This window comes from Alosa sapidissima, chromosome 13 (genome assembly GCF_018492685.1).
Source record: "Alosa sapidissima isolate fAloSap1 chromosome 13, fAloSap1.pri, whole genome shotgun sequence".
NCBI classification, from domain to species: domain Eukaryota; kingdom Metazoa; phylum Chordata; class Actinopteri; order Clupeiformes; family Clupeidae; genus Alosa; species Alosa sapidissima.
The window spans coordinates 17,443,811-17,449,810 of record NC_055969.1 but is presented as its reverse complement, the minus strand read 5'-3'; positions in this window follow the sequence as shown (position 1 = coordinate 17,449,810).

Sequence of the window (6,000 nt, the reverse complement as noted above, 5' to 3'; positions counted from 1 at the left end):
TTGTTAAGGCTATACAGCAGCACTCAGTGGGTTGCATTTTATTGGCTGTACAAGGCCTTTCAATACATTGTTTTTTCTATTACTGTATATTCAATTGTAAAGTTGTTGCCTTTTTGTTATTTACCAATGGCAAATTATTTGGACAACATCCAGTATCATAATGCATTTTGACAGGAATGGGAAATGTGGTATGTGTAACTAACTGACTTTCCTTTAATAGTTGTATTTAAAAGTCAATTGATATAGTTGCAGTAATACAACAAATATTATATAGGCCTACTTGAGCAGCTCAAATATAAACAAACGTATTCATAGCATGTATGAGGAAATGTTCATATAATACAAACTTAACATATGCCGCTACTTCCATGATGGAACAGCATCATCTGTAATCTGTTTATATATTTGGGGAAGATATTGGTCAACACTGCATTAAACAGCTAAATAGGTCAACAATTAAAAAAACTCCTGCCTATGCATACTACGTAAGGGATAATGTATAGAATGCCGGTCATTATTGGTAAAATAAGAAACAAATAGTTTGCAACAGCACACACTGAACTTGAATCAAACATTCTTTAGAACACAGCTGATCAACCGTCTACTTTCACTTTTGAATGAAGTTCCAGTCCTTGCGCAGTAATATGAAAGACGTAAATTAGAAGCACAAAGCCCATTTTCCTTGACAGCGGTCTGTTATACTTAGCAGCGGTCTGTTATTGAGAATTAGCAGACCACCTAACATTGGGAAGGCCCATTCAAGTGAATGGAGCATTCTGCAGCACTATGAAGAGCCGTGTAATAAACAAGTTGAATGGCCCCCTTTTAATGAAGGCCCCCTCCTGCCTCCCCTTGAGTCAAGCCCAGAGGTGTCAAAAGTATTCACATTCATTACTCAAGTATTAGTATAGATACAAGGGTTTAAAAAGACTTCTGTAGAAGCTGAAGTATCAACTCAACTCAGCGGAAAAACTCCAACTGGTACAAACCAGCGCCCGCACCAAGCAGGGAGAGGCTGCCTTTAGCTGCTATGCGGTCCGTCTCTGGAACCGTCTTCCTATAGACATCAAGACCTCTCCCACCATCTCCATTTTTAAATCTAGATTAAAAATCAAACTTTTCCACGATGCCTTCCACTAACCCACTCTTGTACCTGTGGTCTGTTAGAATTCATGTTTTTATTTGTGCTGGTTTTTGTTTCTGTTTTTTTTTTTTGTGTAAGCACATTTGGCTACCTTTCTGTGTATGAAATGGGCTATATCAATAAAACCTGACTTGACTTGACTTGACTCAAGCTTTTTACTTATGTAAAAGTATAAAAGTACTGGTTTTAAAACTTTATTTAAAACTACTTAAAGTATAAAAGTAAAAGTAATGCAAGGTGAAAAAATGTCACTAAAGAAGGACAAAAGTTTAGGCCGCACCACAGGGGCCTATAGTGCACCCCCTTCTAAAGGCCATAATGACTATAATGTTATATTAAAATGTTAATGTTGAAACATATGGGATGCACTAGCTACCTGTTTCAGCCCCATATATGCCCATTGAAAATGAGCGCATTTTAGTACAATCCAAATACATTAAAGAACCATATGTGGACTACTAGCATTAACATGTGTTTCATGGAGCAGAAGATATGATGACTAGTTGCTCATAAGTATTAAAGGAACCATATGTAAGAAATTAATTTCAATTAAATCATAAAATGGCCCCGATGTCACTAGACATTAAGAAATCATGTTCATTTAAAATACTTATATCACTGACAACAGTAGTCCGGCCAGGATATTGTCATTTTTAAAGTGAAGTTGCAGCCCTCAACTGATGTTGATGTTGTGTTTTGTCATGTCATGTTGTGTTTTGGCCTGATGCGCCACCCTCCACTTGTCTACTAATCACAAAGTCAGTAGTGTTTCTGCATCCGGGTTTGCAACCTCGAGTCAGGGGGGAGGGGGAGGGGATACACCTCTCTACAGTAATTTGAAAGTGATTGCAGTACCAGTTTTGGCCACAATCTTACATATGGTTCCTTTAATCTACATTGTGTTGTGTTTTGGCAATAAAGTAGCTTTAAATAGCCAAACTAGGCTAGATCAAGGTCGGTGTTAAAATTACTGCATGCAAATCACTGAATGCTATGCAGAGGGGCCTAATCTTTAGGCCATCTGATGTACAGTATAGGCTACCCTAGGCCTTCCCGTGTTCATGGGATTTCTTTGACAGTTGCAAAGGGGAAAATGTGAGGATAGTCTTTGCGCCCAGTGTACAAGTACGACGTTCCAACCACTCAGGTCTTCGTCAGATAGGCCTACACCATTACCTGTTGCAATATATCTGTGTGCATTTCTACATTACGTCTATTTCTTTGATAACATGATTTGCTAGCACGTACTGTAACAATACGCCGCTATTATTATTAGGACTCAACATGCTGCAGTGGTATTATATGCTGTGGGCTTTAATTAGCGCATTTCGGGTAGCCTATCCTACATCTGGGCAATAATTATTGAACAAATTGCAGTCTACATGCCATGACAAATATTACCAGTAGTAGGCTACTGACCGAACATGAAATAGATCGTTTACAAGTTATGGTAATGTTATTCTGGCGTGAACATTGCGCTTTCATCACGTTAGCACCCTATGATTACAGCTCGTTATGTCTCGTCAAAATGATTACAGCTCGTTATGTCTCGTCAAAATTCATTGATGAAGGAAGGTTCGCTTTATCCCAGAGAACCATACTCGGCTAGACTAAAACATAAGAGAAGAACTTGGCACTAACCATGTAGTCGTGTTTTCTATAGCATATTCGTTAACCTGTCGTTCTTTGAACTCTTTAAAAATGTTGGGATATGTCTGCGAGGTGTTTAGCCAAGTTCCATGCGTAGCCTACTGCTTTTAAATGACTTTGTGTACCTTGCTTTAATTCGCGATGTATCCGAAATAGTTGCAGATTTCACTGCACCTTTTGTTTTATCCACAAGGCCTAGAACAACTGTCGGCAAAGAACTATGTTGACGTTGGCTGCGCACTCACTCACTCAGAGCTGCCTGCTTGACACGCCCACTTGCCTAGATGCATGCAAGGAGCAGTGAGAGCAGCAGTTCACACAGACACAGAATGTTATTATTTTAATAAAGTATCGTCTGAAATCGTATCGTTTTTTGCGTGAAGGCATACCTTTTTAGTATCGATACACCGTGCAACACTATCGGACATAGCCTACAGTAGGCCTAATAAATTAAAATCACAATTTTAACAAACTTGTTGAATTGAATGTCATATTACTGTACCCTGCACATAAAGGCTACACATTTCCACAGCACCAGAATCCGACCGAATGCCTCACTCAACCCCCTCCATAATCGGCCTTCCACTATTATTTGCGATGGCCAACTCTTCTGCTACTGTAAAACACTCTGGTGCCTTTCCTCCTACAGTAGTGTTCAAAGACACCTTTTTCTTGTTAGCTGTAAAACAGAGGCCAAGTGAAGGCTATAAGCTAGGCCTACATGTTTTCATAATTAAGAAATATTAATGCAAGCTATAACTATATAAACCTACTATTCTGAATAATGTTTTTGTGTTTCATTTTCACCTGCTGCCATGTGCGTTTGGCAATGGTGTTGCATCTGAAATGTTCACAGGATTAGGCATCAGTGTTGTGCCAGTTCACAGCTTTTCTGAACTAGTTCAAGTTCAGTTCATACATGCTCAAAGTGAACAGTTCACGTTCAAAGTTCACAATTTTAATTCTGAACTAGTTCAAAGTTCAGTTCATTTGACTTTTTTCGTGAGATATTCAAATAAATACTTTTTTTCACACCACGAGCTAGAAATCACTATACGTTCTTTGAAGCTGCTCATTGTAGACATTTGTTTATGACACTGCAATTGTGGGTTTCTTACCAGGTGATGAAACTTGCAGCAGTACAGACAAGGTAGACCAGTTCTACACTTAGTGCAATGAAATCCAGCCCTCCGCGGTCTCGTCGTTGCCTGCTACGCGGCGTTGCTATGCCTACCCCGCTCTGCTGCAATTCATCACAGGTAACGTTGTGCGGAAGCCAGTATGCTATTCAACTATTCTCAGCCGGACACTACGTTGGCCGCAATGCATTGCGCACACAATGTCAAAACCATTTCTGTCTGGTGATGCATGATTTAAGCGGCACCAGCGAGAATACAGGAGGGAGGAACTTTCTCTCGTTGCGTTTTAAAAGAGAAAACAGATGTTACTCAGTACTCCATACTCAATGGAAAACAAATTCCAACGTTCATTTACAGTGATGTCTGCCGTTCATGACACATAATGTGAACTAATTCACGTTCAAGTTCTTTATTAAAAAATGTGTTGCGTTCAGTTCAACGTTCACGAAAAAATGAGCGTGTTCAATGAACGCATCCTTTTGAACTCGTTCACGCACAACACTGTTAGGCATACACTAAATCAGTCAATGGGGGCTACTTAAACATTCAATTATCCTTATTACTGTAATCTATATGCCGACTTCTGAACTGGGTTGCATCTGTAGGCCTTTCTATGAACTCAAAATAGGCTATTATTTCAACTCATTTCCGACATTCCGGCTACTAATCCTCCATAACACATATTTGAAGAACATGTGGGAATAAAACTTTACTTTTAGGCATTTAGGCTACCCGATCTGCAATACGTTGCCAACAGCCTTGCTTTGTTCACTGCCGACGTATTTCATTTTTGTCGTAGAGTGGGTTTTAATTCCTCATAACTTGTCATAATAATTGTGCATTCCTCATCCGTAAAATAAGGTGATCGCGTCATCATTGAAAGTGGTGACTTGCGCTGCAACCCGCCCCTTTTATGTGAACGCGCACAAACTCCAATTAGGTTAACCCCGGCTCAACAAATCAACTTCATAATCAGCGTCGTAGTACCGATTAACACCACTTAAGATAACCAGGTTTTGTCAACCCTGGGTTACATCTGGGTAGGTTAAGCTCCTTTCGTAGTACAGGCCCCAGGTGTCTTGCAGATTCACGTGCTGTGCGTGTGGCCACTGAGTGAAATGACGCATAATGTAGCCTACTGTAAACAGAGAACGACGTGTGTTGGATTAGTTCAGTGTTTCTCAAACTTTTTTTCTGGGGACCCACTTTTTAAAAATGACAGACTATCGCGACCCAACTCGTGACTGTGGTAGTTAACAAACTAGTTAAACAACTACAGTAGCCTATGTCGTCGGCTAATGACGATTTAGAAAAGGTTTGCCTACTCTGTTTTATGAACTAGGTCTACTAACCTAAGCTACTATAACATAGTAACCTAAACAGATTGTTATGAACGTTCAGCCTTAGATTTTCGAAGCTGCCAGGTTATTGAAATGGATGGAATGGACCATGACATAGTTAAAACGGGTTTGATTACCTACTTCATTAAACATGAAACAACTTTAAACATTTTATTCTCTATCTCTAAGCTGAATACTATTGCATTTTCAGATAGGCTAACTGCCAAGTGACCTTACCGTGCTCCCAAACGTCTCCTGCATACGCCTGTTTGAGTCGTGATTCACTCGGATCTTTCACCCGTATCTTTAAATTAACCCATGAGTCGCGAGTCTCTAGTATCATTAACTCGGATCAGTTGAGTCCTACTACAATTCAATCTAAAACGATAAACAGCGCCACACAAACCTCTTGCAATTAGCTAGCCTACTAGCCATCATAGCTGCCAAAAATGTAACAATTTCGTAAGTAGGATAACCACAACTCCACAAATCAACTCAAGCGACTGAGTGAGCAGGCAGTCTGAGATAACTGGTTAACTTCCCGCAGAGCCGGGTTAGTCGGATCAGCCGGCCGGTTGGTCTACATTGAGTACGAGTCGGCTACGGCTACGTTGTCATGAGTGGCTGTAGACGAGCGAGTAGCTCCTCCTCAAAGTGAAAAGCAATTCCACAACAAAAGCCATTCTTTACCTCTTAAATAACATTCAATGTTCTGCATGTAGCCTAG